Source organism: Pristiophorus japonicus, unplaced genomic scaffold (assembly GCF_044704955.1).
Source record: "Pristiophorus japonicus isolate sPriJap1 unplaced genomic scaffold, sPriJap1.hap1 HAP1_SCAFFOLD_42, whole genome shotgun sequence".
In the NCBI taxonomy this organism is placed as follows: domain Eukaryota; kingdom Metazoa; phylum Chordata; class Chondrichthyes; family Pristiophoridae; genus Pristiophorus; species Pristiophorus japonicus.
In genome coordinates, this window is record NW_027254090.1 from 6,434,600 (window position 1) to 6,459,134 (window position 24,535).

The 24,535-nt window shown below is 46.0% G+C and overlaps 2 non-coding genes across 2 annotated transcripts; one reads left to right on the forward strand and one right to left on the reverse strand.

Moving 5' to 3' along the window:
* Nucleotides 1–20,573: 20,573 nt before the first annotated feature.
* On the reverse strand, nucleotides 20,574–20,645 carry trnaw-cca (transfer RNA tryptophan (anticodon CCA)). Its single transcript has one exon. It is a non-coding gene; the product is annotated as a tRNA-Trp (tRNA).
* A 3,596-nt stretch (nucleotides 20,646–24,241) lies between these two features.
* trnav-uac (transfer RNA valine (anticodon UAC)) lies at nucleotides 24,242–24,314 on the forward strand. The gene has a single exon. It is a non-coding gene; the product is annotated as a tRNA-Val (tRNA).
* The last annotated feature ends 221 nt before the right edge of the window (nucleotides 24,315–24,535 follow it).

Below are 24,535 nucleotides of genomic sequence, written 5' to 3' on the forward strand. Positions count from 1 at the left end.
AAGTGCATCCGAGAGGGCGCTGAGCACCTCGAGTCTCATCGCCGAGTGCATGCAGAAATCAAGTGTAGACAGCAGAAAGAGCATTCGGCAAACCTGTCCCACCCATCCCTTCCCTCAACGACTATCTGTCCCACCTGTGATAGGGTCTGTGGCTCTAGTATTGGACTGTTCAGCCACCAAAGAACTCATTTTCTGAGTGGAAGCAAGTCTTCCTCGATTCCGAGGGACTACCTATGTAGATTCCAAAATTCGTGGAAACCCCCCAGTGTTTGGACTCACTGAAAAGGAAATTCGATTTGGGACGAGTAAACATAAAGTTTGGGATCCTTAAAAGCATATGGAAGAAATCTACAAGTCTTAACCAAGTTTGCGATTTTAAAAGGCACGTTTGGGCCTGTGGGGAAATGCTGCAGTGACAGAGGGGTGGGATTTAGAGTTTGGATATTGAAGCTAATCAGTTTGTCTGGGGGAGCTCTTTAACCATAGTCAGGCTCCCAGAAAACATTAGCATTTAAACAATCGACCACGGAAGAAACATTATCCACCCCACCCACAGGACCCAAATATCACATCCATATTCCAACACCTTTTCAACATGTATAGAAATATCTGGCTGAGCTCAGACTTCCCGAAGCCAAAGCAGTGCTATTTCAATGGACAAGAGTTCATCAGTTCATAAATAAGGAGTATCACCATCCCAAAGTCTATCAACACCAGATTAAAACATTTAATCAAGTCTCAGTTAGCTAGTCCGCCAAAACTTATACAAAGAAGACCACTTAAATCAATGGGCAGCAAAACTTAAACAAAAGAAACGCTAGATTTGGCACGAAGATTAAGCAGCCTCTCAGAGTATAACTGGGGGCCTATCGTACCAAGAGCAACCTATTTTTCTGACCATTACTTTGGAACAACTAGATCAAGATCAAGAGCACACGGCAAGAAAACACAGGAAGATACATCACGACATCGGAGAAAAGAACTTCAAAAAACCAATCAGTGGAACATCAGTACCAACTGACTTGGTAACAGGCATCAACTGGACCACCGCGACCGACGGACCCAACCAGGAAAATCAACCACTAGAAAACCGGGGTCCACGCAAGTGTTCCACTCTACAATTTGTGCCTCGACTGTCCAGCAGGTAAAAATTACCGAAACAATTTAAAACCCTATTGATGACAAAGGATACCGGCTTCGGGACAGTCAGAATACTTCGTCACAGACAAGGCACCGGAAGGCTGGAAGGTGGATCACACCGGTTGTGGGAGAGCTGGTTGGCGGTGACATGGAAGTGTCTGCAGTGTGCGGGACCAGACTGCTTCCACGCATCCACAATGAATGTCCCGCCCTTTATTTGGGAAAAGTACAACTGAGAGTGGACAAGTTCCATCCCGGTCAGAGCAATCTGAAGCTTTAACTGACTGACACCCTAGTTTGGGATTGTAATGTCTGTCAGCATGTAATGCTTGTAGCGCCAAACTGTGGATGTGGACGTATTGTGTACTGCAACTGTATCGTTAATCATTAAACAGAACAGGCTCTTTCCGGAGAGTTCCGAGAGAGCAGCCTGCATGTTCGGAAGCTGTGTGTGCTGTGCTCTGTGAAGATATCACAGGGATGTCTTGCAATATATGCTATGTCAGTCTCTGTGGTGCAATGGATTAGGGCGTTCAGCTATTAACTGTAAGGTTGTTGGATCGTAGCCCATTCAGGGACAAAACCTTTAATTGTTTTTCCCTGAGGATTCGGTGCCGTGCAGTTCCAGGTTGTCATTGTGCGTTTTGGCTGCACGAATATATTCCGCAATCATTGCCAGCTGTGCTGTTATCAAGTTATACCAACTGTTACTTGCATTTTCGCGTGGTTGTTCATTGTCTCGTCGCCAATTGATACGCTCATAATAAAGAACAATGAGTAAGTGTGACATTAGCTCCTTTAATAAGACTCCAGTGTGCTTATATATACCAATGGATGCTGGGAACCCTTGGGACTCCAACAGGTAGGCCCTCTGGTGGTGGTGTGATACAGGTGGCCAAGGGTTAAATACATAACACAAGGTGTGTGCGGAAATCAACCATCAAAAGCCCTGTCATTAGCCACAGGGGTTTCCGGCAATTTTCTGATCGCAAAGCGCTTTCAGTCCTTGTCCTTAACATTGCAGGTGTGGAAATTGGGGAGTTTAATGACTTTGAAAGGAGAACATTGTTGTTTGGTGCAGTTCCGGTCAGAGAAATGTTTGTGAAAGGAACTTTTTGCAGAGAGAGGGATTGAGCATTTCAGCTTGTTGCTGAACACTTCTCTCTGGGCACTGAGCTAAGCAGCAGTTTCCGTAGTGTAGCGGTTATCATGTTTGCCTTACACGTGAAAGGTCTCTGTTGCGAGCCTGGGCGGAAATATTATTTGTGAAGCAAAAACTTGTCTGCAATAAAATTGAACAAAAGCAGTCCAGGGTACATTGTCGCATGAGCAATGAACATTTTAAAACTAATCTCCTCAAATACAGAATGTGTAAAATCAGATCGGGGATAAAACTTCATCAAGGGTTAAAGTTTCACTCATTATTAAAGTTCAGTTATTGAAATTTCGATTGTCCCTGTTCGCATTTCTTTCATTCTGTGAAACAACACGATCGGTTTATACCATCAGATCTAAGTTGCATTTGAAACCCACAAACAGCTCATTAATTATTCGCTCTTCCCCAGTTCCAGAGCTCAGAGTGTTATTGTCCATCCCTGGGATGTAAGCTACCTCCAACCCGGGCCAAACCTCCCCGTGCACCGATCACAGGCTCAGGAAAACCCCAGGGGAGAGGATATCCCGATCACTGGGCCTTCCAGCAACATTGAACAAGCGCCCTGTCTGAAACTTTCCTGAGTAATAATTTGTAACTGAAGCATCAAACAGTCAGGATGGCCGAGCGGTCTAAGGCGCTGCGTTCAGGTCGCAATCTTCTCTGTAGGCGTGGGTTAAAATCCCACTCCTGACATTCAGTGTTTTTAATTGCAAACTCATTTGTTTTGACACCACTCTGAACTGCTTTGGGACATCCATCTGACGTCATAAAATTACTCCACTTCAATTGCAAGCGGTGATATCAAATATACTTCCCAAACCGGGAAACGATCCCGGGTGGCTGTAGCGAAAGGAATGGGTTTGTGAAGCATTGAAAGGTGCCCTGTAAATATCTCGCACTGCTAATTTAAACTCATGGTTATAATTTGTTTCAGTGCAAAAGAAGGCAGGCTCGAAGGGCCAAATGGCCGACTCCTGCTCCTGGTTCTTGTGTTCTTTTGCAGAGCACAGAACAGATGATTAAATTATCAACTCTCCCTCAGTTCGTATTTCTTTCATTGTGCAAAAGAAGATCATGTGTTCATTAATGATGTTTTCCCGTGAAAGCAACATAAATTTTAAGGAACTGTAATCGACGAACATGGGGCTCATACCCACGATCCTGAGGTTAAGAGACTCATGCTCTACCGACTGAGCTAGCCAGGCTCCTCAACATCTACCCTGTCAATCCCCTTCAGAATATTGTCCGTTTCAACGAGATCACCTCCGATTCTTTGCAACCCAAGAGAGAATCGGCATATTCTACACAATCTCTCATCATAGGACAGCCCTCTCATTGCAGGAATCAATCTGTTGAACCTCTGTTGCACCACCTCCAAGGCAAGTGTGTCCTTCCTCAGATAAGTACTATGGCGAATATCCTGTTTTTCTGCTGATTCTACTTCCTCCTCCTTTGATAGTCCTTCTCTGTACATTCTGTATTCCGATTGGTTCTCTACTGAAATATGAGCCTGAAGTTTATCACAAGCTTCCGTTTTTGTGTTTTAGTTGATCTTCATTCATCCACCGAGCTGTAGCTAGCTTTCATGCTATTTCTGCACCCTGCATGAGAACGTGTCTAGTCGTTACCCGATCTATGTCCTTTTCGAAAGTCTCCCAATGTGCAGTTACTGTTTTACCGAGAAATCTTTGGTTTCAATCTACCTGGGCCGGATCCCTTTCAACTCAAAAAATTAGTCCTCCTACAGTTGGGTATTTTCACACATGATTATACCTTCTCCTTTTCCATAACTACTCTAAACCTAATGATATTGTGATCACTGTTTCCTCAATGCTCCTCCACAGAAACATGTTCTACTTAATCCATTTCCGAGATCCAGAACTGCTTTCTTCCCCATCGTGCTGGAAACATACTGATGGAGAAAGTTCTAATACAGATTTCAGGAAATCCTCCCCTGCATTTTCCCTTTGCATGGTTATTTTCCCAGTTTACGTTGAAGTCCCACATTATCACGACAGATCTTGAATCTTTCTGCATTTTACCTAAATTTACACCTCTTTATCCTTCCCACTATTAGGTGGCCGATAACATAATCGCTCATCTAACTTTCTGCAGGCACATTCATTTAAAAAAGAATGTCGGATGGGAATAGGGCCACAAATCGATGGACAATATTAAATCAAATGAAGCGATGGAAAAATTACATAAAATATGAAATAATTAGTTTGCCTCTGTATTTACCAGGGACACAGGGCAGATGGACATGACGGTGGAATAATGTATGGGAAATTACATAACTGCAATAAGTAAAGAGGAGAAATATTAAATGAAAAACCAAATGAAAGGAGGATTGAACCCCTGGTCTGGATGGATTACATCCATACACTTTAAAATAATTCAGCGAAGAGATAGCAGGAGCACTATTACAAATATTTAATGATTAGTTTGAAAAATGTGTCGAGTCAGAGGAATGGCGGATAGCTAACATAATACTTATATTTGAGATGGAAGATAGAACATGTCCGGGGAACTATAGACCAGTCAGTGGAACTTCGGTGGTAGGAAAATAATGGAATCCCTACTAAAGTAGAGAATAGAAGAATATCTATAAACCAAAAATATAATTGTGTATAATCAGCGTGGATTCAAAAGCAAAAGTCTTGCTTGACCAACTTCTTTGATTTAATTGAAGAAGTAACAGGGAGAGTAGACCAGGGTAATGTAGTCGATATAATATACTTAAATTTCCAAAAAGTCTTTGATGAGGTACCACATATTAGAATAATGAATAAGGTCAGAGCTTGCGGTGTTAGGGGACAAGTCGTGGAATGTATAGTGAGCTGACCCCAAGACAGAAAGCAGACGTGAAGGACTGTTATTCTGAGTGCAGAAGGTGTAAAGTGGGCTCCCATGAGGATCACTGTGGGACCAATGCTGTTCACAATTTAAATTGTCCATTCAGACTTTGGAATCAAAAAAACAATTTCTAAACTTTCAGATGAGGCCAAATTGGGGTGGGGCTGATCGACATTATTGAGGAGGACTGTAACAAACTACAACAAGACATTAATAATCTTGTAGACTGGACATTGAATTGGCAAATTCAATCCAACACAGACAGAGTAAGGTCATGTACTTTGGTAAGAAAGATAAGGTCAAATACTACGTGAGAATAAGAATCTAAGTGAGGTCAAGGAGCAAAGGGATCTCAGAGTAGAAATACAAATAAACAGTAAGGTCGTGATGCGAGTTATACATCCATAAAAAGAAAATGGAGCACCAAGGGTTAATTCAAGATGGATAGTGTTGAAAAGTAGTGAAGTTCTTTTGAACTGGTATCAAACTTTCTTTGGACCACACTTGCAGTACACTGTACAATTCTCATCGCCGTGTTATAAGAACATAAGAACATAAGAACATAAGAATTAGGAACAGGAGTAGGCCATCTAGCCCCTCGAGCCTGCTCCGCCATTCAATAAGATCATGGCTGATCTGGTCGTGGACTCAGCTCCACTTACCCGCCCTCTTCCCGTAACCTTTAATTCCCTTATTGGTTAAAAATCTATCTATCTGTGACTTGAAAACATTCAATGAGCTAGCCTCAACTGCTTCCTTGGGCAGAGAATTCCACAGATTCACAACCCTCTGGGAGAAGAAATTCTTTCTCAACTCGGTTTTAAATTGGCTCCTCCGTATTTTGAGGCCGTGCCCCCTAGTTCTAGTCTCCCCGACCAGTGGAAACAACCTCTCTGCCTCTATCTTGTCTATCCCTTTCATTATTTTAAATGTTTCTATAAGATAACCCCTCATCCTTCTGAACTCCAACGAGAAAAGACCCAGTCTACTCAATCAATCATCATAAGGTAACCCCCTCATTTCTGGAATCAGCCTAGTGAATCGTCTCTGTACCCCTTCCAAAGCTAGTATATCCTTCCTTAAGTAAGGTGACCAAAACTGCACGCAGTACTCCAGGTGCGGCCTTACTAATACCTTATACAGTTGCAGCAAGACCTCCCTGCTTTTGTCCTCCATCCCTTTCGCAATGAAGGCCAACATTCCATTCGCCGTCCTGATTACCTGCTGCACCTGCAAACTAACCTTTTGGGATTCATGCACAAGGACACCCAGGTCCCTCTGCACCGCAGCATGTTGTAATTTCTCCCCATTCAAATAATATTCCCTTTTACTGTTATTTTTCCCCAAGGTGGATGACCTCACACTTTCCGACATTGTATTCCATCTGCCAAACCTTAGCCCATTCGCTTAACCTATCCAAATCTCCTTGCAGCCTCTCTGAGTCCTCTACACAACCCGCTTTCCCACTAATCTTAGCGTCATCTGCAAATTTTGTTGCACTACACGCTGTCCCCTCTTCTAGGTCATCTATGTATATTGTAAACAGTTGTGGTCCCAGCACTGATCCCTGTGGCACACCACTAACCACTGATTTCCAACCGGAAAAGGACCCATTTATCCTGACTCTCTGCTTTCTGTTCGCCAGCCAATTCTCTTTCCATGCTAATACATTTCCTCTGACTCCGCGTACCTTTATCTTCTGCAATAACCTTTTGTGTGGCACGTTATCGAATGCCTTTTGGAAATCTAAATACACCACATCCATCGGTACACCTCTATCCACCATGCTCGTTGTATCCTCAAAGAATTCCAGTAATTACATGGCCACGATGGTCAGATGTTCGACCCCAGTCAATGAACGACACTCAATACAGTTGTACAATGACAGATAGTCCCAGTAATACAGATTCAGTCCGGTCAGATATTGCAGTCTGCCCAGTGCCTCTCAGTTCTCACAACTCTATTGTGACAGCGAATCCCAGTAAGAAACAAACTTTAGAGAGCTTTTAGTGCCGAGGGCAGGTGCAAGTATACAAAGTGTTCCAACAACAGCAATAACTTCATCATTTGCGTGTCTGCAGAGTACAGAGTTACGGTTTCTGTTAAAGGAACGGCACAAATGAGCAGTGGGAATTTGGCTAATGTGGACTTCCGATTTATTGAAATTATGTCACTGCCCCTATCATTTAATGGTCATCACTACATTGTCATATACAGAACAAGGCCAAATATGGATCACACACAGAGTTACACAACGTCAATGACTATAATTACTGACCAGGAAGAGCAGTGACTGCAAGGATGACGGAGAATATTTTATCAATGATGGAAAATGTCGCAGGCATTGTCATGTATTCAACCAGCATTGTAACCCATGTATAAACTGACCTAAGTTGTACACCGTGAGAACACTGACCACTAGGTGGGAGACACTCCTAACCTGGACCTTCAGGTATAAAAGGGGAAGCTCCACCCACCTTCATCACTTGAGTGCTATGGAATAAAGGAGAGGTCACAGACTGACCTTCTCTCAAGCATAGGCCTTGTGTGCATTTATACTGTGAAGTAAGGACGTATCAATGGCGACAAGAAACTGGGATTTAAACCACGCGAGCATGGCCACTAGCAGAACAGACGAGAGGTACTGTGTTAAGGAATGGTTGGGACAGAGATTCAACATTGTTAAAGCAGCACACAGTTCTCCAGGCAGACAAGGGCAGTCAGGCATGCCCCAACATGTAGTCGAACCCAGAGGGGGAGTTCGACAGAGACAATGGCAAGCTAAACAGCGATTCACGCCATTGCAAGGGACAATGCGGCCAGTAATGGGGCCATCAACACCTGTTAATGGTGCACTCAAGGACAATAACAGGGGCAGTCAGGGACGATCGACTGGCAAGGGACCTTTTGTTTCAAACCGTAACTCATGCTGGAGGCGTGGAGGCATACATTCAGCCGGAGTTTGCAGAGATGAGCAAAATGCCTGCAGAAATTGCAGAAATGGACACTGGGGGAAATCGCTGGAAGCTGAAGTTCAGCGAGTTCATGTGGAGCACGTATACAGTTCATACACCAGGACGCCACCAATAATGATGAAAGTGCTCCTCAATGGCATCCCAGTATCAATGGAGTTAGACACGAGTGCCAGTCCCTGATGGGTATCAAACAGTTCAAAAAGTTGTGGGCATCCAAGGCCAGGAGGCCAAAATTATCGCCGATTGACGCACAGCTACGGACTTACACCAAGGAGATCATTCCGGTGCAAGGCAGCGCCACGGTAGTCGTGACCCACAAAGATTTAGAGAACAGGTTGCCACTCTGGATTGTCCCATGGGACGGTCCCGCACTACTGGGGAGGAGTTGGCTTGCTGTCATGAACTGGAAATGGGGCGATGTCAATGCAATTTCCTCTGTGGAGCGAGTATCATGCTCACAGGTCCTGGACAAATTTGCCTCATTATTTCAACCCGGCATTGGCACTTTCATGGGGGCCAAGGTAGTGATTCACATAAACCTGGATGCCAGACCAGTACACCACAAGGCCAGAGCGGTGCCGTACATGATGCGGAAAAAGATAGAAGGCGAATTGGACCGCCTCCTGAGGGAAGGCATCATCTCGCCAGTCGAATTCAGTGACTGGGCGAGCCCGATTGTGCCGGTGCTCAAGGCGGATGGGTCAGTCAGGATATGTGGCGATTACAAGGACACCATCAATCGGGTGTCACTCCAAGACCAGTACCCACTACCGAGAGCGGAGGACCTCTTTGCGACGCTATCCGGTGGCAAACATTTTTCAAAATTGGACCTGACCTCAGCTTACATGACCCAGGAGCTGGCGAGTGTGTCGAAGAAGCTGACCACCATCACGACACATTAGGGGTTGTTTAAGTACAACAGATGTCCGTTCGGGATTCGCTCGGTCGCCGCGCTCTTCCAACGAAATATGGAAAACCTCCTCAAGTCGATTCCAGGGACGGTGGTTTTTCAGGACGACATCCTCATTACGGGTTACGATACTGAAGAGCACCTCCACAACCTGGAGGAGGTGCTACGCAGACTGGACCGGGTAGGTCTGCGCCTGAAAACTGCGAAGTGCGTCTTCCTAGCTCCACAGTTAGAATTCCTGGGGATGAGGGGAGCAGCAGACGGGATCAGCCCAACTGCATCCAAGATGGAAGCGATCCAGAGAGCACCCAGACACCGTAACACGACGGAACTGCGTTCGTTCCTGGGGCTCCTGAATTATTTTGGCAAATTTCTTCCCAAATTGATCACGCTGCTGGAGCCGCTGCACGTGCTCCTATGCAAAGGTCATGAATGGGTCTGGGGGGACAGCCAGGAAAGGGCTTTTAATAGAGCACGCAATTTGTTATGTTCCAACAAACTGTTAACGCTATATGACCCATGTAAGAAACTTGTGTTAACGTCCGATCTGTCGTCCTATGGTGTCGGGTGTGTGTTGAAGCATGTCAATGCCAAGGATCAGTTACAGCCGGTAGCTTATGCCTCCAGAAGTCTGTCCCAGGCAGAAAGGGGCTACGGGATGGTAGAAAAGGAGGCGCTCGCATGTGTATATGTGGTAAAGAAAATGCACCAGTACCTGTTTGGCAGAAAATTTGAGCTGGAGACAGATCACAAACCCCTAACGTCCCTTTTGGCCGACAACAAGGCCATAAATGCAAACGCATCGGCCCGCATACAGAGGTGGGCACTCACGTTAGCTGCCTATGACTAGACAATTCGGCACAGACCGGGCACTGAAAACTGCGCCGATGCACTCAGCAGGCTCCCACTAGCCACCACTGAGGGGGCTACCGAGCATGGTGCTGAGATGGTCATGGCTGTTGAAGCTTTCGGAAGCGAAAGCTCACCAGTGACAGCCCGTCAGATTAAAGTCTGGACAAATAGAGACCCGCTATTGTCTCTAGTCAAGAAATGTGTCCTGAACGGGGACTGGGCAGCCACGTACAGGGCATGCCCTGAGGAATTTAAACCATTTCACAGGGGCAGGAATGAACTCTCGATTCAAGCCGATTGGCTACTGTGGTGAAACCGCGTAGACATGCCCCAGATGCGCAGAGAGGTGTTCATCAGAGAACTCCACAATGGGCACCCGGGCATTGTCACGATGAAGGCAATTGCCAGGTCACACGTTTGGTGGCCAGGAATAGACGCAGATCTGGAACTGTGTGTTCGCAGGTGCAACACATGTGCCCAGCTGGGCCATGCGCCCAGGGAAGCCCCCCTTAGCCCCTGGCCAAGCCTTGGTCACGCATCCATGTGGACTACGCAGGTCCTTTCATGGGGAAAATGTTTTTGGTTGTAGTGGACGCCTACTCCAAATGGATCGAGTGTGACATTTTAAATTCAAGCACATCCTCTGCCACGGTAGAAAGTCTACGGGCAATGGTCGCCGCCCACAGTCTAGCGGACATCTTGGTCAGTGACAATGGCCCGTGCTTCACAAGCACTGAATTCCAGGACTTCATGGCAGGCAATGGAATTAACCATGTTAGAATGGCACCGTTCAAGCCGGCCTCAAACAGCCAGGCAGAACGAGCAGTGCAGATTATCAAACAGGGGATGCTCAGATTCCAAGGGGGTTCCCTACAAACCTGCTTATCACGCCTCCTGTTGGCCTATAGATCCCGACCACACTCGCTCACAGGGGTTCCACCCGCAGACCTACTAATGAAAAGGACGCTCAAAACCTGATTATTCCTTATACTCCCACCATGAAAGAAATTGTCGAGAGCAGGCGCCAGTCACAATATTACTACCATGACAGGAATGCGAGGGCATGATGTATTGATGTAAATTATCCTGTTTTTGTCCTCAACTACGCTGCAGGGCCCAAATGGCTCGCAGGCACTGTGGTTGCCAAAGAGGGCAATAGGATTCTGGTAGTTAAACATACCAATGGACAAATCTGCCGCAAACATGTGGATCAAACAAAAAGGAGGTTCAGCAACCCCATAGAAGAAGCAGAGGAAGAGAACGATATAGAGTTCACTCCACCACAGGTGACCGAACACCGGAACCAAAGGGAGGAGAGCCCAGTCACTGTGGGCAGTCCGGACAGGCCTGAGCACTGCAAACAGCAGACACTCAGGCCAGCGCCCAACAACTGGAGCCCCAACTCAGGCGCTCTGCAAGGGAGCGTATACCACCAGAGAGACTCAACCTGTGATCCCAATAAGACTTTGGGGTAGGAGGTGATGTCATGTATTCAACCAGCATTGTAACCCATGTATAAACTGACCTAAGTTGTACACCGTGAGAACACTGACCACTAGGTGGGAGATACTCCTAACCTGGACCTTCAGGTATAAAAGGGGAAGCTCCACCCACCTTCATCACTTGAGTGCGAATGAATAAAGGACAGGTCACAGACTGACCTTCTCTCAAGCATGGGCCTCGTGTGTATTTATACTGTCTAGTAAGGAAGTATCATGCATTTTCTGTGTTAAGCGATGCTGCCTCTTCATGCTTTAGGGAATCTCTCTGAATTAAACTCTGAAATATTCCCGGAGCCTTTCAATTATATCCTGTGGGCTCCCCACTGGGACAGTCAAGATGCAACAGAGTTGAAATTAGTTTCAGTTGTTTGAACAAACACATTACGGCCGCTGATTTGAGTCCCTCATGACATAGAATATGTTTAAATGCAAAATTCCGAAATTGAAGCTAAACGTCCCAAAACTGGAAAATGTTGATTAGACTTATTATATAATGTAATTGGAAACGATGCTCTCTCTCCAATGGCCGTGTTCCTTCAAACACAATCAGACGCATTGTATTGATTGTATATTGTTCTGATGAATGTTTTGCACTCTTCTGTGTTAATTCAGTGATTACTTTCCAAATGTTAGCTGAGTCTCTCGGGTCTGCTCTACTTCACTGCGGTATGCGGCTGCCTACTATAACTCTGGATATGTAATTCTCAATTAAAGTGCAGTGCTCATTTTACTGTCGAACACTCATTTGTTCTAACTTAGAGTCAGCAATGAGTAAGGATCCATTTTTCCACAGCACCTCAAACAAATACAGCATGTCAAATCAATTAATGAAACACCTCGAACTAATAAAATAAGGTGCAATTTTCCCTCATCGTATAAATCTTAAATGTACGGTTTCATTCTGGGTAATCTGCGATATACGCCTTCAAAGGCAATGGGAAAACATCGCCAGGGTGCAAAATAATTTGTTCTGGGCTCTGCATGTTTGTAATTTAGACAAATTGGCTGCTGATACAAAGATATGGTGGGAAAGCAAGTTGTGAGGAGGACGCAAACAATCTGCAAAGCGATATTGATAGGCTCAGTGGGTGAGGAAAAAATTGGCAGCTGCAGTATAATGTGGGAAATATGAGGTTATCCACTTTGGTAGGTAAAACAAAAAAAGCTAATAATTACTGAAATGGGGAGAGATTACAAAATGCTGTGGAGCAGAGGGATCTGGGAGTCCTTTTACAGAAGAACATAAGAAATAGGAGCAGGAGTTGGCCAGACGGCCCCTCGAGCCTGCTCCGCCATTCAATAAGACCATGGCTTATCCGATCATGGACTCAGCTCCACTTCACTGCCCGCTCCCCATAACCCCTTATCCCCTTATCATTTAAAAAGCTGTCAATTTCTCTCTTAAATTTATTCAATGTCCCAGCTTCCACAGCTCACTGAGGCAGGGAATTCCACAGTATTACAACCCTCTGAGAGAAGAAATTTCTCCTCATCTCAGTTTTAAATGGGTGGCCCCTTATTCTAAGATCATGCCCTCTAGTTCTAGTCTCCCCATCAGTGGAAACATCCTCTCTGCATCCACCTTCTCAAGCCCCCTCATAATCTTACACATTTCGATAAGATCACCTCTCATTCTTCTGAATTCCAATGAGTAGAGGCCCAACCTACTCAACCTTTCCTTATAATTCAACCCCCTCATCTCCAGAATCAAACTAGTGAACCTTCTCTGAACTGCCTCCAAAGCAAGTATAGCCTTTCGTAAATATGGAAAACAAAACTGCATGCAGTATTCCAGGTGTGGCCTCACCAATACGTTATACAGCTGTCGCAGGACTTCCCTGCTTTTATACTCCATCCCCTTTGCAATAAAGGCCAAGATACCATTGGCCTTCCTGATCACAAAAAGTTAGCATGCAGATACAGCAAGTAATTAGGAAGGCAAATGGAAAGTTGGCCTTTATTTCAAGGGGGATGGAATATTAAATTACGGAAGTCCTGCTACAACTGTACAGAGCACAGGTGAAACCACACCTGGAGTACTGCGTACAGTTTTGCTCTCCTCATTTCAGGAGGGATAAACTTACATTGGGGGCATTTCACAGAAGGTTCACAAGGTTGTCTTATGAAGAATGGTTGAACAGGTTGGGATCTACCTATTGGAGATTACCAGAGTGAGAGATGATATCTTTGAAAGGTGTAAGATTCTGAGGGGCTTGACAGGGTAGATGCAGAGAGGATGTTTCCCCTCGTGGGGGAATCTAGAACGAGGGGACATAGTTTCAGAATAAGGGGTTGCCCATTTAAAATGGGGATGAGGAGGTATTTCTTCCCTCAGAGGGGCGTGAATCTTTGTATTTCTACCCCTGAGAGCAGTGAAGGCTCGGTCATTGAATATATTTAAGGTGGAGGTAGACAGATTTTTGAACGATATGGGAGTCAAGGGTTAGGCGAAGATGGTAGGGAAGTGGAGCTGAGGCCAAGATCAGATCAGCCATGATCTTACTGAATAGTGGAACAGGCTCGAGGGGCTAAATGGCCTCCTCCTGTTCCTATGTCCCTCTGTGTAAGGTCTGGGAAACACACGGTGGTGATCTTTGTAAACTTCAACGAAATGGTGTTGCTTTAAAGGGGATGCAGAAACAGAGTGACCGAGAGATTTACACACAGCAATATTTGAAGGTGGGTAGACAAGTTGATAAGGTTACTAAGAAAGAAGACAGGACCCTTGGCTTTATAACGTGAAATAGATTACACCGGTGAGGAACTTACACCAAAGCTTTATAAATCCCTGCTTCGGCCTCAGTTGGATACTGTTTACAGTTCTGGGCACCACAATTTAGGAAGGATATCGAGGATTTGGAGAGAACATAAGAAATATATAAGAAACATTTTCTGTTGTTATTGAAAACACAATCACAGGTATTCATTGAAATCCAATCTGTAGGTGGCCACACACTGATTGAAGAGAGCCAGGGAGACCGACAGAATCGGGAAACATCGGGAAATGGACAAGAGATATTGACAAGGACTAAAACCGCTTTGAGACCAGACAATTGCGGGAACCCCTGTGGTTAATGAAAGGGCTTTGGGTGGTTGATTTCCTGACACATTTGTAATGTGGGGAAAGATGTGCCCAAATCACCCCCATATGGACCTCAACTCTTTCAGAAGCAAGAGAGTGTGTAACCTGGGTCTATAACATAAAGTAATGGGGTCCTTAACGATTAAAGCCCATTATTAATTCTCTCACACACTTCAATTATGTTTATGAAATGAATTGATGGAAACTTCAAGAACTGAACTTCAATGAGTTAAGGAACTTTAATCATTGATGAAGTTTAATCCACTATCTGATTTTACACACACTGTATTTTAGGAGAGTGAGTTAAAATGCCCATCGCTCATGATACAAGGAACCTGGGGCTACTTTTAAAAAATGTATTCCACAGAAAAATATTCTCCAAAACAATGTTTCTGTCCGTGCTCAAACCGAGGATATTTCACATGTGTGGCGAACGTGATAACCGTTACACGACGGAAACCTCTGCTTACACCTCGAAAAAAAGCATCCTGCAGCACTGCCTCACTGTCCAGCAGCAGATTAAAGCCGCAAACAAACCAATCGATTATTCCCACTTCCCCACCTCCACAGATACGGCCCGACCTGCTGAGTGTTTCCAGCATTTTCTGGGGTTGATGTGCGTCGCTTTCAATCTTTGAAATTTCACCAAGCAAAGAAACGGTCAATCGAACTGACCCTGTAAGCACTTTGTTCACGTTTATTCACAGGAATATCTGCAGTCGGGAGCAGAAAAGGAATTAAAACCGAATACCGTCTTAGGGACAATCAGAATACTTCGTCACAGACAAGGCACCGGAAGGCTGGAAGGTAGATCACACCGGTTGTGGGACAGCTGGTTGGCAGTGACATGGAAGTGTCTGCAATGTGCGGGATCAGACTGCTTCCATACATCCACACTGAATGTCCACCCTTTATTTGGGAAAAGTACAACTGAGAGTGGACAAGTTCCATCCCGGTAGGAGCAATCTGAAGGTTTAACTGACTGACACCCTGGTTTTGGATTTCGTGCAGTGTGCACTTGCGTCAGTCTCTGTGACGCAATGGTTTAGCGCGTTGGGCTATTAACCTAAAAGTTGGTGGTTCAAGCCCACCCAAAAGCGAAGTTTTTAACTGTGTTTTCCCTGAGGATTCGGTGCTGCACGGTTCCAGTTTGTCATTGCGCGTTTTGACTGCACAAACATATTCCGCAAACATTACCAGCTGTTCTCTTATCCAGTGAGTTCCCACTCCAATACTTTTATGAGCATTCAGTTCAAGTGTAGAGTTTGAGTGTATACATAACTGTACACTGATATCAGTAAATTTTACAAGGTTGTGGGACATTGTGTTTTGTTAATATTGAACCACGAATATGAATCAATCCATTTTTTCCAATATTTAATTGAGCAAGTTTTCAAAATGTTTCCACCCAATTTTGAACCAGGAACTTTTCGCGTGTGAGGCAAATGTGACAACCACTACACTACGGAAACACTGCATTTGAAGTAATGTTAGGAACATAACCAGAGCTTTAACCTGCACAGCTGGACTACACTTCAGGAGCTGGTTTTACGAGAATAGAAAGACGGTGCTATATTTAGGAAGGCTGTGAGTGTGGTAGGAATTGATCCAGTGTTTCCCAGACTTTACACACAGGAACAGGAGCTGGCTATTTAGCAGCGAGTGGTTAGGATCTGGAATGTACTGGAGGCAGACTAAATCTTATCTTTCAAACAGGAGTTGGATAAGTGTCTGAAGGAAAAACAATTGCAGGCCTCAGGGCAAAGAGCGGGGGAGTGGGACTCGCTGAGAGTCGGCACGGGCTCGACGGGCCGAATGGACTTCCGTGCTGTAACCATTCCATGATTCTATAAGTTAGTGGCACATTTCATAGTGTGGGTGGAAGCAGAACATTGCAAAGGGACATGGATTGAGTCGGCAATACAAGATGCATCTGATTCAGGAGATTCGGGGGGTGTGGAAATTCGGGAGTTTAATGAATTTGAAAGGAACATTTTTGTTTTGTGCAGTTTTGGTCAGAGAAATGTTTGTGAAAGGAATTTTTTGCACAGAGGAATGCAGCATTTAATCTTCTGCCTTAACACTTCTTTCTGTGTGTCGGGGTCACATTTCTTTTCTATGTCATTCTTCCAGAATTGATATTTCATTTGCTGTTTCACAATAACCAGACCCTTGCTCTAAAGTCAGTCGCACTGTTTCCCCAGTCTCGTGTTGATGTTACCAGCAATGAACATTTTGAATCAGATCCCTAAAGCACAGTGTGTAAAATGGGACATGATTTAACAATTAACGTGGGGCTCACACCACTGAATCCAAGATTAAGATTCTCATGCTCGACCGATTGACCTCGCCGGGCTTCTGCCAAATGCACCTTTTTGTCGCTGATTGCAGCCAGGCGCCTGTTGGCTCCGCCCCAGATGTTTAAACTTGCTGTCGAGGAACTGACAGGATCCTCTTGAATGGTGGACCAGGCTCGAGGGGCCGAAAGGCCTACTCCGGCTCCGAATCCTTACATGTTTATGATCTTATAACCTTTCACAGGAGAACAAACTCGCCCCTGAGCATGCATGAGGAGAAAACTCCAGAAAATATTACCACCCGGTGAGCTTTCGCTTTTAAGTGTTAAGTCCTGACCCTGCAGTACAGACTCAGACGAGGCACATGCTGAAGTCAAGGTCACTCTGGACCTGCACCTTTATTTCACAGCTCTCATGTGCCATACTTGCCTGAGACCTTCCTTTATATACCTGTGTGGAACAGGTATGCAGTGTCTCCTGCAAGTGCACCTCTGGTGGTAACGTATGCTTGTGGTTACAGGTCATATCTAGTTACAGTCATATATAGCATGGTAAGATACAGTTATATACAGTAGTGTGAGATACATGACATCAAACTCCCCCAAGGTCTTATTGTCTTTATAGATTCAGACTCTCAGGTGGTCTACACTCTCGCGTGGAGCGTCTTAGTTGTGGTTCAGTTGTTTGCCTTGGTGCCTGTTTTTCTTTCAGTGTGATTGCTGGTATCTCGCCTGGGCTGTCTGTTGAGACTGCCCTTTCCTCAGGTTGTCCCCTCTGTCTGTCCACCAGGTGTGGTGTGAGTTCCATACTGTAGTCTGCCTCTCGTCCTGCAGTATTGTTGATGAATCTACTTTTTACTTGGTCGACATGCCTCCGACAGGTTTGGCGATTGTCCATTTGTACAACCAGTAGCCTGTTTCCTTCCTTGCCTGTTACTGTCCCTGTACGTCATTTGGGACCCCTGCCATAGTTTAGCACAAGCACTTTGTCCCCTATCTCATTCCACCTCCCCGTAAAATTTAGGTCATGGTACTCAGTTAGCTTCCGGCGCTTAGCCTCAACAATTTCATGCATGTCTGGGAGGATTAACAAGAGCCTGGTCTTTAAGGTTCATTTCATCAATAGTTGCGCGGGGGGAACCCCAGTCAACGTTTGTGGACAAGATCTGTATGCCAGCAGCAGTCGCGACAGGCGGCTCTGCAGCGTGGGACCTTGGATTCTGAGCATGCCTTGTTTAATGATCTGAACTGCTTACTCCGCCTGGCCATTGGAGGCCGGCTTTAACGGTGCCGTCTTAACGTGATTTATGCCGTGGTCAACTATAAATTCTTGAAATTCTGCGCTAGTGAAGCACGGACCATTATCACTGACCAATATGTCAGGAATTCCGTGCATTGCAAACATGGTTCTCAGGCTCTCCACAGTGGTGGAGGTGGTGCTCGAGTTTAAAATGGTGAACTCGATCCATTTTGAAAATGCATCAACGGCTACGAGGAACATTTTGCCCATGAATGGGCCCGCATAGTCTACATGCACCTGCGACCACGGTTTTTGTGAGCCAGGGCCAGGGGCTTTGGGGGGCCTCCCTGGGGGCATTACTGAGTTGGGCACAAATGGTGCACCGACGGATGCAGACCTCCAAGTCCGCGTCAATGCTAGGCCACCAGACGTGGGATCTGGCTATGGCCTTCATTAGAATGATCCCCGGGTGGTCGCGGTGGAGCCCCCGGACAAACGCCTCTCATCTCGCAAGGGCATAACTACTCGGCCGCCCCACATCAGGCAGTCTGCCTGTAGTGATAGTTCATGCCTGCGCCTATGGAAAGGTTTGATCTCCTCGGGGCAGGCATCGCGGGTCTCTGCCCTGTCACCAGTTAAAACGCATCTGTCGTCCAGGCTCTGATTTGGTGCGACATCATGGGCGAACCTGTGGATTCAAAGGCACTGATTGCCATGACCATCTCACAGTCCTGTACGTCCGAACCTTCTGTGGTCGCCAGGGGTAGCCTGCTAAGCGCATCGGCACAGTTGTCTGTGCCTGGTCTGTGCCTTATTGTGTAGTCGTAAGACACCAGCATGAGTGCCCACCGCTGAATGCGTGCCGAGGCTTTGGCGTTTATTGCCTTGCACTCAGATAGCAGGGACGTGAGGGGTTTGTGGTTGGTTTCTAACCCGAACTTCGCCACGAAAAGGTATTGGTGCATCTTTTTGACACCGTACACGCACGCGAGCTCCTCCTTCTCAACCATACCGTACCCGCACGCCGCCCGCGAAAGTGACCTGGAGGCATAAGCAATGGGTTGTAATTTACCCGCATCATTGACATGCTGTAAAACGCACCCGACCCTGTACGCTGACGCATCACATGTAATAACTAACTTTTTACCTGGGTCAAAAAAGGCTAAAACACTGTTGGAAAATAGAAGATTGAGTTCTTTATTGAAGGCGCGTTCTTGGGCGTCCCCCCAAAACCAATCGCACCCCTTTCTGAGTAGCATGTGGAGAGGCTCCAGCAGCGTGCTCAAGTTCTGCATAAAGTTCCCAAAGTAATTGAATAGCCCGAGAAAGGCAGGCAGTTCCGAGATATTCCAGGGCCTGGGTGCCAGACATATTGCTTCGGTTTTTGATTCTGTTGGGCAGATTCCATCAGCGGCAATCTTCTGCCCAAAAATTCAACCTCAGGCACGAGAAACAGAAACTTGGATTTCTTAACTCTTAGGCCTACTCGATCCAATCGACTTAGTACTTCCTGCAAATTGCGGAGATGGGAGTCGGTGTCCTGCCCGTGATGAGTATGTCATCTTGAAACACAACCGTCCCCAGGATGGACTTGAGCAGACTCTCCATGTTGCGCTGGAATATAGCAGCTGCCGACCTGATGCCAAATGGGCATCGATTGTACATATAAAGGCCTCGATGTGTGTTGATGGTGGTGAGTAGCTGAGACTCTTCGGTCAGTTCTTGCGTCATATGCGCAGATGTAAGATCAAGTTTCAAGAAAAGTTTTCCTCCAGCCAACGTGGCAAATAGGTCCTCTTTTCTGGGCAGCGGGTATTGGTCCTGTAGGGAGACTCTATTATGGTAGACTTGTAATCCCCACAGATTTGTACGGATCCATCAGGCTTCATGACGGGGATGATGGGACTTGACCAGTAGCTAAATTCCACGGATGAGATAATGCCTTCCCGCAGGTCCAGTTCGTGTTCAATCTTTTCCCTCATCACATAAGGCACAGCTCAAGCCTTGTGATGGACCGGTCTGGCATCCTGTGTGATGTAGATTTTAACTTTAGCCCCTTTGAAGGTACCCACACCTGGCTGAAAGAGATGTTCAAAACGACTTAGAACTGTAGAGTGGTGTGAGATACATGACAGCAAGGTGAACGTGTGAACGGCCACACTGCGGAAACATCTCCACCTTCAGCACCAGGTCAGACGGAGATGCTGAACGAGCAGGTGAACTGCAGGATCCCACTTTTTAGGCGCTGATCGTTGTGCCAAGCAAATGAGTTTTGCTTAATGACTAAAAATAAAAGGTGCTAGAAGTGGGATTCAAACCCACACTTTCAGAGCAGACTGAACACAACAGCTTAGACCGCTCGGCTGTCCTGACTATCCAGTGCTGTATATGGCCACCTGCAGGTTGATTTTCAACTTTTGTGTCTTGTCACAAGAAATAAATGAGGGCAACAGGTGTTTCTCTGCCTGACACCGGGGAAACAGTGAGACAGACCTTGGAGCAAGGGTCTGGTTGTTGCCAAACAGCAAAGAAAATATTAATTCAAGGATTACCCAAAGGAGCAGTGACCTCGACGTGATTTGAACACGCAACCTTCTGATTTGGAGTCAGACGCGCTACCTTTACGCCACAAGGCCGACACAGGGAGCATGAGATGTTCGTCTATATGAAGATTCCGCAATACAAGGGGCTTTAAAATCCCTGCCCATTCCCACCAGGTATCAGAAGAAGCGCTCACCTGCCAGTCACCGTATGTTTTTTGTTTAACTTTTGTGTTGTTTTCACGAGAAAGCATCATTAATTAACCCGTCATCTTCTTTTGTACAATGAAAGAAATGCTGACCTAGGGACAGTCGATACTTCAATCATTTGTTCTGTGCTTTTCATGTTAACTGTTCAACCATATCCCATTTTACACACTGTGTTTTAGGAGTCTGGTTCAAAATCCTCATCGCTGGCGACACCAGGAATCTGGTGCAAATTTTGTCAAATTTAACAGCACCGGTTATTCCGACACGCCAAAGTTCCCTGGTGGATCCATTTTCTCTCGCTAAAAGTTATCTATTTATTGGTGAAATAAAGAGCAATTAAGGAATAAGGGAGCGCTTTTGCGAGGAGAATAAATAGCAAATGCTGGAAATCTCAGCAGGTCAGTTTGCATTTGCCAGGAGACGAGACTCGCCTCCGATTGTTCCCCTATAGGAAATTTCAACACAATGCTCTCGCCCGGCATCGAACCGGTGACCTTGCATGTGTAAAGCAAACGTGATAACCGCGACACTAGGGAAACCTCTGGCACAGTGACCTCAACAGACGGGAGCTGACCAGTGAGCTCCCTCTGTGCTGATCACCACTGATTTTTAATGTGGAAGCAAGTCATGCTCGACTCCGGGGATTACCTAAGAAGAGAGGCATCTGATTCAGGAGATTCCGGTGAAGCGGAAATTCGGGAGTTTAATGACTTTGCAACGAACATTTTTGTTTTGTGCAGCTTCGGTCAGAGAAATGTTTGTGAAAGGAATTTTTTGCAGAAAGGGATGCAGCATTTCATCTTAAGTCTTAACACTTCTTTCTGGGTGTCGGGTCACATTTCCTTTCGATGTTATTCTTCCAGAATGTATATTTTCTTTGGTGTTTCACAATAACCAGACCCTTGCTCTAAAGTCAGTCTCACTGTTTCCCCAGTCTCACTGTTGATGTTACCAGCAATGAACATTTTGGACCAGACCCCGAAAGCAGTGTGTAAAATGGTTTATGGTTTAAGAGTTAACTTGCAGAGCATAGGTAAATTATCCAATTATGGAATCTCCTTCAGTTAGAATTTCTTTATTTGTGCAAAAGAAGATCATCGGTTAATTAACGATGTATTCCCGTGAAAGCAACATAAAATGTAGTTAAAAAGTAATCAACAAACTTGGTGTTCGAACCCGAGAATCTGAGATTAAAAATCTCACGCTGTATCAACTGAGCTCGCTGTGCTTCTGCTAAAGCAAACGTTTTTGTCACTGATTGCAACCAGGCGCCTGTTGGCTCCGCCCCAGATGTTTAAACTTGATGTCGAAGAACTGCCAGGATCTTCTTGAATGGTGGACCAGGCTCGAGGGGCCGAATGGCCTACTCCAGCTCCTCATCCTTACATGTTTATGATGATATGACCTTTCACAGGAGAACAATCTCGCCCTGAGCATGCATGAGGAGAAAGTTCCAGAAAATATTCCCACCCGGTGAGCTTTCGCGTGAGAGGCGAACGTGTTAACCGCTACACTGCGGAAACATCTCCACTTTCAGCACCCGGTCAGACGGAAATGTTAAGCGAGCAGGTGAACTGCTGAATCCCACTTTTAAGGAGCTGGTCGTGGTGCCAAGCAAATGAGTTTTGCTCAATGACTAAAAATAAGAAAAGGGATTTGAAACCGCGCTTTAAGAGCAGACTGCAAACTGAACGCAGCACCTTCGACGGCTCGGCCATCCAGACTGTAAGTTCATTTAAATTTTGAACTTTTGTGTCTTGTTGCATGAAGTAAATGAGGGCATCTGGCATATCTGTGCCTGACACCAGGGAAACAAACGTCAGGTTATAGCCAAACAGCAAAGAAGTTTACAACTTTTGAAGAACAATGATCCCGACATCATTTGAATACACAGCCTTCTGATCGGGAGTGAGACACACTACCGTTGCACCACAAGGTCTACAGTGCAGAGTGCCCATGTTTGGAAACATGAAGGTTCCTGAAACACAGTTTCATTTACCCTGCATTGGTGCAATGAAAGGGCTTTAAAATCTCCGGCCGCTCCCAGCGTGGGTCAGACAGCATCAGAAGCAGTGCCCACCTGTCACTCACCCTATCACGCCCGCTTTCATCACCTGCTGCGCACGGACTGCAGCAAATCCAGTTCATCATCATCATAGACAGTCCCTCGAAGAGAGGATGACTTGCTTCCTCGCAAAAAAGGATGAGTTCACAGGTGTTTCAATATTCCAGGTCCTGAAATGTACGTTGAAGGGTGGAAGATGCCTGTGCGTGGATTTTTTTAACGTGTGATGGCCGTTGCACCCCAGCCATCACACGGGCTTGACAGAGCGAGGTATTCGTCTAGTGGCAAGGGTTAAACAAGGCGACTGGAGACCAGCTCTGCTGCACGGACCCAGTGTGCACACATATCGCAGTGTGGGCTGGTCCATGCTGCGCCTGGGCCTCTGGCCCTGAACTCATGCCTCCCCTGGGCCCTGATCACATCCCTGCACTGTCTCTCGCCGCTCCTTCGCCCCGATCTCGCCGCTCCTGCTGTATCTGCCCACGCTCCAATCACTGACCTGGACCTTGATGACGTCAATCTTCGCTGCCGCCGCCCTCCTGCACCAGCTCGCGCTGCTCCCTGGAGCAGTCTCCGGGGACCTCCAAGCTGATCCCAGGGCAGCTCGCCGTTCCTTTTATGGCCCCGACCTGCCGCTGGTGTTCTCCCGTTAGTGTATCCAGGCTGTGGGTGGCCACCCCGAGCGCAGCAGAGGGGTTTCTGGATTAGTTCTGGGTGGGGACAGTATTTCCCCTTCTCTCTTCCTCTTGTCTGTATCACTGTGCTTTTATTTCTCTATTTATTCCCCCTGTCTCAGTTTCTAGTGTTTAAAAGGGAACAAAAGATGAAATGGGTTTCATTGTGGAACAATTTACTTCACTCAAAGTTAGATGCACTGCTGTTCGCCATGAGGTCAAGGTAGCTAGCCGTTGATATTCAGCTTCTTATATAAATATATATAAATATATCAACATCTATCATAACTGTTCCCTGGTGGTCGAGGTGTTAAGATCCGCCGCACTGACGTGGTAACGATACTCGATCAATTCATCGCATAAAAATAATTGAGGTCTGTGAGACGATTAATAATTGCTGTAATCACCATGAATACCAATACTTTCTGCGATAGACCGAGCTTACAGACTATCTGGCTTCTCCTGCCCTTTGCCGGGCACGTGTTCCGGGTTAAATTTTACAAACTGGGTGAGTTCACTGATCGCGGGGAGACGATAGGAGCACCTGTGGCCCCACTGTGAGGATGTGGAAGTGAACACGGTGGCTGGGTGATCCGTGACATTTCTGTAAAGGGCAGCGGAGGAGAAGGATTGAGAACTTTCAGTGTGGGACAGAAGTTGTTTCAGGTGAGCCTCCTCATTCCCGATCAGCGCAGAGGGAGCTCACTGGTCAGCTCCCCTCTGTTGGGGCTGTTGTACCAGTGGTTTCTGTAGTGTAGTGGTTATCATGTTTACTTTACACGCAAAAGGTCCCTGGTTCGATCCCAGACAGGAACATTTTGTTTGAACTTGCCAAATGGGAACAATCGGAGACGAGTTAAGTCTCCTAGCAAATGCTGCCTGATTTGCTGAGATTTGCAGAATTTGCTGTTTTTATTTGCTATTTATTCTCCTGGCAAAAGGGCTCCCTTATTCCTGAATTGCTCTTTATTTAACCAATAAATAGATAACTTTACGTGAGAGAAAACGGATCCACCGGGGACCTTTCGCGTGTAACG